The sequence below is a fragment of the Crocodylus siamensis genome, chromosome 6 (assembly GCF_052110815.1).
Source record: "Crocodylus siamensis isolate JL-2025a chromosome 6, ASM5211081v1, whole genome shotgun sequence".
In the NCBI taxonomy this organism is placed as follows: Eukaryota; Metazoa; Chordata; order Crocodylia; family Crocodylidae; genus Crocodylus; species Crocodylus siamensis.
The window spans coordinates 31,734,551-31,747,870 of record NC_143400.1 but is presented as its reverse complement, the minus strand read 5'-3'; positions in this window follow the sequence as shown (position 1 = coordinate 31,747,870).

Here is a 13,320-nt window from a genome sequence, read left to right as displayed (position 1 = left end):
GGGCTGGGAGTGCCTGACGCAGGAGTGGTTGGCTGGATTCGCCGCGCTGTCTGCCACTCCTTCCAGCCCCAAGTCAGGGCACGTTGGGAGAGCTGGGAAGTACCCAGGAATGCTCAGGAATGCAGGTGGCTGCTCTCAGACTCACCCTTTTTCTCCTCCCTGCACTTGCCTCCCAGAAGCAGTGATCAGGACTTACAAGAAAAAGGATGAGAAGGCAGGATGAGTGTTCCACTGATAAACTTCCTCAGTCTCTTCAGGGAGGGAAACTGCAGACTTTCTAAGAAAAAGACCGATCTCAACAGTTCTGCTCCATTTAGTCCTCATTTCCCCCACAGCCCTACTTTTGCTGGTGCCCTTAACTCCTGATCCACAGCCCTCTGCTAACTTAGCCTCGACACGTCCCATGTAATTCTGCCAGTGCTCACTACCTCCCATTCACAACCCCCATTTTCTTTGCCCTGCCTGGCAGCCCCTATTCTTCCATGAGAGTTTACCCCCTTAATACGGTTCAAAAAGAATCCTTCTGGGACTGCGTTCCTATTATACCAATCTGCCTTCCTCGAGGAAAAAAATTGCTTTGTATAATGTGCCCCAGCAGCTCATGGGGAAGTTATTTCATAGATATTTCATAGACATTAGGGCTGGAAGGGACCTCGGGAGATCATCGAGTCCAGCCCCCTGCCCAAAGGGCAGGAAGTCAGCTGGGGTCATAGGATCCCAGCAAGATAAGCATCCAATTTACTCTTGAAGGTGTTCAATGTAGGTGCTTGAACCACCTCCAATGGCAGACTGTTCCAGACCTTGGGGGCTCGGACAGTAAAGAAATTCTTCCTTATGTCCAGCCTGAAACGGTCTTGCAGGAGTTTGTGACTGTTCGACCTTGTCATCCCTTGGGGCGCTCTGGTGAACAAACGTTCCCCCAGATCCTAGTGGTCACCCTTGATAAACTTATAGGTGGCCATCAGATCACCCCTGAGCCTGCGCTTTTCCAGGCTAAAGAGTCCCATGGCTCGCAGCCTGTCATCGTAAGATCTGTTTTCCTGACCTCTGATCATACGTGTGGCTCTCCTCTGGACTCTCTCAAGCTTCTCCACATCCTTTTTGAATTGTGGAGCCCAAAACTGGATGCAGTACTCCAGCTGCGGTCTCACCAAGGCCGAGTACAAGGGGAGAATGACGTCCCGGGATTTGCTCGAGAAGCATCTATGGATGCACGCCAGCATTTTGGTCACTTTACTAGCCACAGCATCGCATTGGAGGCTCATGTTCATCTTGTGGTCAATGATGACCCCCAAGTCTTTTTCTTCTGTAGTTTCATGCCTAGCTTCACCCTGCTCCTGCTGGAACTGAAAAGTGGAGTTCCTTGGCCAGACCTCACCTTCTGCTCCTCACTGGGGTTGGGGTTTTTGGCAAAGATGTCTGTTCTCCTGACTGGCCTGGAGAGGAGACTGAGTATAAAAGAGCCCCCAGGGAGGCTTCCTGTCAGCTGGGATAAAACCCACCACCCTTTTCTAACCACTAGATCCCACTCCTCTCCCAAAGCTGGGGCAGAGCCCTGAAGCTCTAGTTAACACTACTCTGCCCTGCACTAGCATACTAGACCCCAGTCCCCTCTTACAGCTAGGGATAGACACAGGAGTCCTGGATCCCAGTCCATTCCACTCTAATCCAATAAGCCCTTCTCCCCTCCTAGACCTGGGGTGGAAACCAGGATTTCACCCCACCACTCATCCATTAGACCCACGGTTTCAGCCTATGAGTATCCCTTTCCCCCCTGTTGGCAAGTCTGAGCTGTGGTGCATCCATGGGTGTATCCTTGCTGCCTCCTGCAGAAGGGAAAGAGCCCTAGTCCATGTAACTCTGGGGTCTGAATCCTTCCTGACCTCTGCTGAAAGGGTTAAGGTGTGCTCTGTGTGCATGTCTGTACAATTATTGTATAGCATCACTGAGGAAAAAGTCTCTGAAATACCTCCTTGGGGCATCACCTGATACATTACATAATTGGAACCACATTGTCTCAGGGATTCTTACATTATCTTATATCTCTGACCCTTTGTATGGATGAGGGGACTACATCTCACCCAGTTACACCTGGATGGATCCCTCTCATTTGAAGGTCCTTAAAGCATACCAGCCAGAGGCACCCCACCTGAGTTAAAAGCCATCAGGTGATGGAAACTCCCATTTCCCTTTGGAGTTTGTTCCAAGGGTCTATGACCCTCATGGTGAAAATATGTTCCTCATTTCTGTTTGGAATTTGTCTGGATTTAACTCCCAAACACTGTTTCTTGTTCTAGGTTGCATCCCAGATTAAAAGGCTGTAGTAACCACCCATTTTTCTTATGCCCCCTGTCTACTCATAGAATCATAGAAGTCGGGCCAGAAGGGACCTTGTAGATCTTCAAGTCCGACCCCCCGCCTGGGCAGGAGAAAAGACCGGACTCAAAAGAGTCCAGCCAGGTAGTCATCAAGCCTCTTTTTAAAGATCCCCAGGGTAGGAGCCAGCACCACTTCCCTAAGAAGTTGGTTCCAGCTCCTAGCTGCCCTAACTGTGAAGTAGTTCCTGTGGATGTCTAATCTAAACCTACTCTCTAATAATTTGTGTCCATTGTTCCTTGTCATGCCAGGGGGCGCTAGGGGAAACAGTGTCTCCCCTAAACCCTTCTGGTCCCCCCTAGTGAGTTTATAGACAGTCCCCAGGTCCCCCCTCAGCCTTCTCTTGTGAAGGCTGAACTGGTTTAGGTCCCGCAGTCTTTCAACGCAGGGTCTGCCCTGTAGTCCCCAGATCATGCGGGTGGCCCTCCTCTGGACCCTTTCAATGTTGCCCGCATCCCTCCTGAAGTGCGGCGCACAGAACTGGACGCAGTACTCCAGCTGTGGTCTGACCAGCGTCGCATAGAGGGGGAGGATCACCTCCCTGGCCCTACTCGAGATGTACCTGTGGATGCGTGACAAGGTCCAGTTAGCCCTGCCAACCGTGACCTCCCATTGTCGGCCCATGTTCATCATGGAGTCAATAATGACTCCAAGATCCCTTTCTGCCTCCATGCTCTCAAGAAGGGAGTTTCCCATTCTATAAGTGTGCTGCTGGTTTCTACTGCCTAAGTGCAGCACCCTGCACTTGTCAGTATTGAAACGCATCCTGTTTATGTCAGCCCACTCCTGTAACATATCCAGGTCTTGTTGCAGTCTTTCCCTCCCTACTAGCGTGCTCACCTTGCCCCAAATTTTGGTATCATCAGCGAATTTAAACAGGTTGCATTTCACCCCATCATCCAAATCGCTGATGAAGAAATTGAACAGCGTGGGCCCCAGGACCGAGCCCTGGGGGACTCCGCTGCCCACATCTCCCCGGGTCGAATATGACCCATCCACCACCACCTTCTGAGTATGACCCTTGAGCCAATCTGCAGTCCATCTGACTGTGAAGGCATCAATGCCACAGTCGCATAGTTTTTTAATGAGGATAGGGTGGGACACGGTGTCAAAGGCCTTACTGAAGTCTAGAAAGACTACGTCCATGGCAACACCTGCATCCACTGCCTTTGTGACCTGATCATAAAAGGGAATCAGGTTGGTCTGACATGACCTACCCCTAATGAAGCCGTGCAGGAGTGGAAGAAAGTGCCCAAATCCAGAGCTGCTAGGCCTAGAGCAGTGGAAGCTCCCCAGGTTCAGCTGGGGAACAGGTTTGACACCCTGGCAGCTGTGATGGAGGAGGACAGTGGAATGGCCTCTTGCGGGGACGATGCCATTCCCCACACAACAGGCAATGGGCAGAGCGCGAACACCAGGAGGAAGAAACGCTGGGTCCTGGTCATCGGAGACTCCATCCTGCAAGGACTGGAAGGTCCCATCTGCCGGCCCGACCCCTGGACACGACAGGTCTGCTTCATGCCTGGGGCTTGGGTCAGGGACATTATGGAAAGGATCCCGGCCTACATCCGACCTGCAGACCAGTACCCCATGGTTGTCGTCCATGTGGGTACAGCCCTACTGCCTACCTTTAGGTCTAGGGAGGTAATTTTACCACAACAAATGGTAAATTAAATAGATGAATCTTTTTAAGCATCCTGCTAAAAAACCTTTTCTTCATCCTTTCCGATTCCTACCGAGTTTTTGACCACCTTTTTTACACTGTGGACACCAGAGGCCAGATTCTATTCCACCTGTTAGGTACAAAAGTGGATTGAGTTCTAGTCCACCCTGCTCCAGTCCAAGATAAACTATTAATACAAAAGGTAGGTGGATCTTTACCCTCCTCCTTGCTGCTTTTTTGTGACTCAATCATAGGAGTCAAATGACAGTCTCTTACAAAGTTAGCACCGAACCTCACCAACCTAATCACCAGATGCAAACTTCCTATAGCCCAAAACACACTGAATGGGTGCTGAACATGCCATGACAAGAAATGCAAAACCTGCCAACATATCTCCACCACCCCCACAATTACTACACCTCACAACGGAGAGGAAACTGCACCTTAGGCTGCTGACAGACAAAACTCGTGATCCAGATGGAGTGAGGAGGGCGGTGTTCACTCCGTCTGCACCTGGCACTTGGGGACCCCTAGCAGAGGGAAGTTCACCTTGAGGAACAGCTGCTGCTCCCCCAAACCAGGATCCAAGCAGGTGCGGTGGGGTGTCACAACATCTGCAGCCATGCTGAACACCCTCTCGCTTGGCACACTGGTCAGTGGACAGGACAGGTATTCCCGGGCAACTGTGACCAGATCCGGCCACATCAGGCTGCGGGTTGCCCAGTAGGCCAAGGGGTCGCAGTCCAGGGGCTCCACAGGCTCAGCAAGATAGGCAGACACCACGGTGTGAGGACTGTCTGGTGGTCTAGACCCCCTAATGTTTGCCATGGCCTTAGCCCATATTGGCAGTGCCTGTGGTGGAGGGGAAGACTGGCTCGTGGATGGCAGGCTGAGCTCAGGCAGTGGATCCCCCTGTCCCACTTCCCTCCGCCTCCGCCGCTCCACCTCCATCACTTTCTTCATAAGTACCTCCCTCCAGTGACTCAGTGTCTCGCTGCCACATATGGTGCCCTTCACCCTTGGGTCACAAATGGCAGCCAGCATATTCACTGTGTTGGACCCCAAGGGTTCAAGCCTTTTCCTAAGGCCCTCCTTCAGCCCTTCACCAGTGCCTGCACATCTGGTGACAGCAGCCTGCCCCAGCCAGAAACATGGTCCCCAGGAAGCTCTCCATTTGGTTGCGGAGCTCCTTCACTAGGGGGACCACCTGGCTGAGGAAGGCATCAGCAGCACTGAGGGTCTTGGTGGCCTTGAGGAAGTGTTGAGGACCAGCAAGATCTGGGAGATGGCATCCCACCCAGCTTTGGCCAGGGGGCTGCTGATCCCAATCTCCCCAAGCAAGGCCAGCTCATAGATGGCCTTCTGTTGCTCCACCAGCCTCTCAAGCATCAGGTATGTGGAGTCCCACTGAGTCGCCACATCCTGGATGATTCTGTGCTGCAGGACATTTACCTTTGCTTGTTTGTCCCACAGCATCTGGTCACAAGCTGGCAGAGGGTAGGTTTAGGTTAGACATCAGGAGGCGCTACTTCACAGTCAGGGCAGCTAGGGTCTGGAACCAGCTTCCAAGAGAAATGGTGCAGGCTCCTACCCTGGGGGTGTTTAAGAGGAGGTTAGATGAACAACTTGCTGGGGTCATTTGACCCCAGTACTCTTTCCTGCCATGGCAGGGGGTCGGACTAGATGACCTGCTCAGGTCCCTGCCGACCCTGGAAACTATGAAACTATGAAAAGAAATTGCCTCTGTCCAAAGACTTTGCCAAATTGCCAGCCTTTTGTGCTCAGACCAATACAGCTACTGCCTAGATCTCTAGACTTATGCACAGCTTCCCTGTGCATTTGTCTGAGGGTCACTGTGCCAGCACTATGGTCTGGTGTCCCTTGTGACAACAGCACTATGACCTGGTTTCCCTCCTCTTGCCCTCCCTGAGGAGCACTGTTCCCAGCTGGGGTGCTGGCACACTATGACTCAATGGAAAAAGTCTACAGTATTCTGCCTCTGTGGGGGATGATAGCTTACCCAGTCGGGGCAGACTCAATGTGTTCCTGAATGCCATTTGGCAAAACCCTTATGGGGTCCAGATTGGGAGCTCCTCCACTACACTCCCACCACTGGCTTCCGTATGGCTCCTTGATCACACCAGACTAGGCTCCAGTTGTTGCGTAGATCACACTTCGACCATCTAGCCAGCCTTGGAACATCTTAACAATGCCTCAATGGACTCATATCTGGAGTTACCAGCAGTTCATCTAGTATGAAAATAAAGAAACATGGGCAGTCTGGCTGCCTCTTACCTTCTTCTGGTGTGTGTCTTCTGGCAGCCTTTTACCTCTGCCCCAAGGCACGTCTAGCCAGTCAGCATCAGGACTCACCTCCCAGCTGTGGCTTGTGCCCCCTGTGGGAGGAGTGCCCATCTGAAGTGAGTCAGGGCCAGGGTTCTTCTCATCCAGGACCCCAGGTTCCCTGGGGCTTAGCGTGCAGTCTGAGAGACTCCTGGCCAGGGCCTCTCTCCCTGGTAATTGCAGTTTCCCAGCCATGACTTCCAGTGAGCAGAACTCTGGCTGTGTCTCCTGTGGTGCTACATCTAAGGCTCTGGCCACATTGCCCCAAGCCAGGAGGGCTTTTCACTGGCAGATAAAAAAAAGGCAGCAAGCGGGGGTTTCTCTTTCCTTAATGCCCTCACCCTGCTACAGTCACATGTGCAATTTTGGCAGTAGTGTTACAGCTCATGTTTAGTGGCTAGTCCACTCTGACCCCCTAAATTCATATTTTCCATTATTTTTATATTTGGGGCATATTTTTTTTCTGTATTAAAACTGGTGGCACACTTCACTCTTACACCTCAAAAATATATAACATATTCCATTCCCTTGCCAGAGGAAATCAATCCAGCAGTCAGATTCACTATTAAAACAATGGCACCAAATACATCTTTCTTTAAGCAAAAGATTAGTTTCTATACCAGTGGTTCTCCATCTTTGTATCCCCAAGACCACCCTCCATAGCTTGTCTGAATTTCTCAACATCCCAGTTGAGAAAGCACCAAGATAGATCAAAATTCAGAAAAGACATGGTGGGGGGCTTTGGGCCAAAAAAGTTGAGAATCACTGACTTAGCTGATGGCTCTTATGTGCAGCAGAGGCAGGGTTTCATCTTGCTGTGTCCTGCTCTTTCCAGTGCCTGCCCCTTCCTGACCCCTGATCTGTATCTCAGGGGGCGAAGCTACATCCCATTCTTGAGACCTGAAAACTAGGGCTGTGCAAAATTTCACTGGTCATTTCAGTCTGACAGTAACAATCAATTCCAAGGTCAAAACAGCAAAATTGGAACAAAACAAAGGCAGTCAAAATAGCCTTGAAACAAAACAAGGCTGGTCAAAACATTTCAATAGTCAAAACATTTTGACCATAGGCTGGGGATGGGAAGTCAGTCCAGCTGGGCTGACTTCTGATCCCCAACACAAGATCTAGCAGGGCCCAGGAGGCAGCCCAGCTGGACTGCTTCCCGGGGCCCCTGGGCTGCCTCCTGGCCCTGGCATGATCTAGCGCAGGGCCCAGGAAGCAACCCAGCTGGGCTGCCTTCCACCCCAGTTTGATGTAGCACTGGGGATGGAAAGTCAGCTCAGCTGGTTTGACTTCTCATCCCCAGCAAAACTCCAAACAGCATCAAAACAGCCTTTCTGTTTCAACAGCTGTTTCAACTTGAAATGAAATTGCCTCGAACTGTTGAAACTCAAGGCAAACTGTTGAAACCACAGTCATAATTTCCAGATCCTCATGTTAAGCATCAAACAGAGGAAAGCTTCACCATGAGACCAGCCCTGATGGCAAACAGGGTTTGGAACTCAGTGAAGCAGTTGTACAGAAAAGTAGAGAGGAAGCCAAAGATAACATCAGTACAATATGAACAAGATAACACAGCTAATGACAAATCAGAGTGAGGCTTACACAAAAAATGGGGATAGAAGGATATTATTAGCTGTTTTTGCTAATTTCTTGTTATTTTTTGAGAGTCAAAGTACCCTTCACTGAAATGGCTACAATAAACATCACACAGAGGGAAAATGAGGCATAAATGTACTAAGCAACCCGCTTAGAGAGAGGACAGGAAACCAAGAATTCTGACCCTGAACCCTGTCCCCACTCTAATTATTAGACTCTATTCCACTCCCAAAGGTAGGGATGGAAACCAGGGCTGTATCCACATGAATGCAGACATTTGATTCCCTAGGGACAAGTAGCAGTGGCACAAAGTGTGCCACTGCTACTTGTCCCTAGGGAAAGCCCATGCATTGTGCCCTCTGGCACATGGCAGGTTACCCTGGGGAGGGTAGGGGAGGCTGGGTCCAGCAACTGTGCTGGCCACAGGAGCCTTATGTGGGGTCCTGGGGACTGTGGGGAGCTGTAGCCATGGCCCTCCTACAGCTGGGAGCCTGGATGGCAGCTAGAGTGTGGCTCCAGCCAGAAAGGCTCTGGTTTTGGGCAGCATGCACTGTCCCTACATGTGCCACCCTGCTTTTTTTTTGGTATGGAATTTTTTACCCTTGGATCTCCCAGAGTCAAAACCCCCCACCATGTTTCATGCTAGCAGCATGAGGAATGCCTGCATGTGCAGTGTATGGCCTGCAGACAGGTCTGCAGTGCCACATACCACATGTTCACACTTGTTTGGACACAGCCCAGAAGTCCTGATGTCCAACCATCCCTGTTATAACTGATTAGCCCTCACTCTTCCTCCAGAGCTAGGGATTTAACCCCTGGAGTCCTAAATCCCATCTCCATCTTACAGTTGTTGCAATTCCCTTATTAGATTGGATAAGATAAATAGGATCATTTGAGATCAATGCCTGGATGGGAACTTCCTGGTTTCTCCCAACCCTGAGGTGAACCCCAGACATGGCTGCCCACGGCCCAGCTTGACAACCAGTGCCTGGATGCAGTTGGGGTTTGGATGCATGTGAACCATTTGAAGATGATTCCAGACAAGACAGAGAGAGGTATTAGTGGTGGCCAGTTTGCATGATCTGGGGGCAGACTGGGATACCCATCATTAATGATGGTTAAGTTTTCCCTTGTTATTCAAGTTTGTAGCCTTGAGGTGTTTCTGGATCCTCTTCAGCATCTGGATCTCCACATGGTAGTAGTGGCTTGGAGCACCTTTCACTAACTTGCATACAGTTAGAAGACTGTGATCTCATATTGTAGATTTGGATCTGTCCACTATCATTCATGCTGTCGTTATCTCAAAAGATAGAATAATGCAATACACTCTACAGAGGACTGCCCTTGATGACCGTCTGGAAACTCCAGGTGCTGCAGGTGCTTCAGTGGCAGACCTTCTTATGGTCCAGAGTCCTCACTGGCTCTCAATAGCTTTGTAGGCATAATTCAAGGTACTGGTTCTGACCTAGAAGGCCCTAAACAGTCTGGACCCTATGTACTTAAGGGACCACCTTGTCTTTTATGCCCCATCTCAATCCTTAAGGTCAGTCAAGAGCAGGGGCAGGCAAAATACGGCCTGCGGGCTGGATCTGGCCCACCAGGTCATTCTATCAGGCCTGTAGGGCCCCTAAAAAATTTAGAAAATTAATATTTATCTGCTCCTGGATGCCTGTCAAAGATGACAAGAGCCACGGGCAGTAGAACCCAGAGGGAGCTGGCAGCAGGACACAGCAGCCCAGCCCTGCCCCACCCCCATCCATTTCCCTGCCCTCCTGCCCCTGCACTGTTCCAGCACCACATGGCTCCCAGAGGGGGAGGAGGGACTCTGTGTGTGTGTGTGTGGGTGTGTGTTCATAGGGTGAGTCCCACATGCACACCCCACCATAAACATGGAACCACACACCCCTGCACTGCCATGCATGCAGACCCCCACACTCACACCCCCCACACACCTGAGCCACCCTTCCCCCACACACTACCCCCACAAACCCCATACCCACCCACATCCCACACATCCAAACACACTCTCATATGCTCACTCACCCCACACCCCCACACCTGTCCACCCCCACAGACACACCCACACCCTCCCCCACACCCCACATACCCCCCCACAAACCTATACCCCCCACAATATACAGGAGTAAGACTTAATTTTAAGCTAGTATATACAATCATCTCAGTGTACAATACACAACTATGTAAACCAGGATAAAAATATTTTTAAAAATCAAATAAATGAATGTTTTAGATGTTTGCTTTTTAAAATATAATTGGGTATTTCTCTGGTTCCAAAATGGCAAAACCCCTTCCTGAAAGGAGTATTTCCAGGCGTAAGAGGAGAGACTTCTGGCAGCAAAGGTCAGGTGTTAGGAAGTGGGGCTTCAATTACAAGATGGCAACCAGGGGGTGGGGTACCTGTCAAGGGGCAGGGCTACCGACATGGCCCTCAGCAGCTTGCCAAAACTTGGCAAGCAGCCCTCCACTCAAAATAATTGCCCACCCCGGTTAAGAGCAACCTCCTGCAAGTACCATCAATGCACCAATCCCACTGGGTAAAAATTTAAGGGATGTCATTTTTGGCAGTCACTCATCAGTTTTGGAATTTTCTCCCCATGGAGGACCAAGCCTGGATGTCTTCCAGAGATGCATTAAATCCTTCTTATTTAGGCAGACATTTAGTGGACTAGCCTAAGTTGGGATATCATTTAGGGAGTTTTGTTTGGTATTTGCTTGTAAGTTATTTTTCCCTCTTACTGCAAGCTGTCCAGACCTTGGTTGAGGAGGGAAGCCTATAAATCTATAAAATAGTAAATAAATAAATAATAGAAGGAGAATTAGCAGAGACAAATTTAACAAGGCAGCGATGGGCCTTTATCATTACCTTTGGCTTCTGTGCTCAGTCTGATTGAAGACACAGGGCGCATCTGTACGTGCAGTTAATTAGAATGAATAAACTCTGGTGCAGTTTGCACCGGAGTTTATTGCTCCTGGGTACCACATTTGAATGCGCACCCAGGATAGCAGCACACTGAGCCAGACATGGGACCCAAGGGGTCAGCCTGCCAGCACAGGGCTGCTCTGACCTGTCTCAGTGTGTTGTGGAGGAGCTGGCTGGAGCATGAGGGTGCTCCAGTGTGGGGCTATCTGGCAGGGAGCCCCCGCACTGAAGCACCCTCATGCTTCAGACCAACACATCCATTGCAGTGCACTAAGTAACGCCACCGCAGGATGTATTTACAAGTAGTGTCCTACAGCAACATTTATTAGTTTACTGCAGTCTAATAAGGCCTCATGAGTAGACACAGAGGCTTTAGTGCGGAGCTCAGCTCCTCAGTAAATGTCTTTTGTAGGTGTACCCACAGGCAAGGTGCCTGTTCATGCTCTCGGGTGGTTCGGGGTACCCCATCCAGGTCTTGCTCTGCCCATGAAGGAAACATCCTACCTTTTACACAGAGGGTGAAGTCATAGATTTCATAGATTTCATAGACATTAGGGCTGGAAGGGACCTCGGGAGATCATCGAGTCCAGCCCCCTGCCCAAAGGGCAGGAAGTCAGCTGGGGTCATAGGATCCCAGCAAGATAAGCATCCAATTTACTCTTGAAGGTGTTCAATGTAGGTGCTTGAACCACCTCCAATGGCAGACTGTTCCAGACCTTGGGGGCTCGGACAGTAAAGAAATTCTTCCTTATGTCCAGCCTGAAACGGTCTTGCAGGAGTTTGTGACCGTTCGACCTCGTCATCCCTTGGGGCGCTCTGGTGAACAAACGTTCCCCCAGATCCTAGTGGTCACCCTTGATAAACTTATAGGTGGCCATCGGATCACCCCTGAGCCTGCGCTTTTCCAGGCTAAAGAGTCCCATGGCTCGCAGCCTGTCATCATAAGATCTGTTTTCCTGACCTCTGATCATGCGCGTGGCTCTCCTCTGGACTCTCTCAAGCTTCTCCACATCCTTTTTGAATTGTGGAGCCCAAAACTGGACGCAGTACTCCAGCTGCGGCCTCACTAAGGCTGAGTACAAGGGGAGAATGACGTCCCGGGATTTGCTCGAGAAGCATCTATGGATGCACGCCAGCATTTTGGTCACTTTACTAGCCGCAGCATCGCATTGGAGGCTCATGTTCATCTTGTGGTAAATGATGACCCCCAAGTCTTTTTCTTCTGTAGTGCTAACCAACGTAGCACTGCCGAGCCTATAAGGGTGCTGCAGGTTTTTCCTCCCAAGGTGAAGAACCTTGCATTTTTCAGTGTTAAACACCATCAGGTTCTCGTCTGCCCATTTGCTGAGCTTGTCCAGGTCAGCCTGGATCACCCACCTATCTTCTGGCGTGGATGCTTTGCCCCAAAGTTTGGTGTCAAAGCTGGAGAAAGCAGAGACAAGGACCGTGATAACTAAGACACTCACTTACCCACCACTTCCTCCACCTCCCAGCCTCTCCTTGCCTATCAGCCTCAAATTGTTTACAAACAATTAGCCAGACTGTCTTCTCACTGAGAAATACTCTGTGGAGATAAAAGAAGCCTGTTAAAGCTGCAAGAGCACATTTTGTGATGAAGAGGCAGGACCCAGGTTCTAGCAATTTGAGTTCAGCTCCTACCACTTGCAGGCGTATGGGTGAGTCAGCTTCCTCACCTCAGAGATGGCTAAATAATCTTGATCTCTAATCTGCCTATTTACACTTTTTGAAAGGAGGCCACATCCTGGATGTCAATGGAGAACTCAGCAAGGACCATGGTCCTGATGTTGGTTAATGTCTGTGCAGCACACAGGCACTGCCGCCACTGACTGCCACTGCTGCTGGCTTCTGTGGGTGCCCCCCCCAGACTCAGGAGGCACCAGTCTCTCATGAAGCATCTAAAAATGGGGCCTTGATCTTTTGGGAGTATCTGTGCTGTGGCCAGCACATTGAGGGGTAAAAAGCAATAAACAGGAACCAAAAAGAGGGCAGCAAGGCCAGCCAAAGACTGCATCAGATGGCTGCTAGAAGTAGTGTGCCACTATACTCTGCAGTGAGATTTCAAGTTCAGTTGGATTCCCGTGTACTAGCACGCCCTAAGCCTACCGGAGTCTCACGACTGGCTTTGTGTTAGAAGGTAGATGTGCCTTTTGATTTGCTTTTGCTGTTAATTTTGAAAGGTTGGAAAAATTGTCTCCACAGAAAAGAAGCGGTGGAGGGGGAAAAAAAAGAAAAGAAAAAAGAAAAATCAAGAAGTAAAGCGTGGAATATGGGTGCAGACAGAAAAGCCACATTTTCAGAAATCCTGGCCAATGGAAAAGATACATAGTTTTGAGTCTGATAAAAAGGAATTGTTTCTGAAATGTCAGAGAATTTCAGT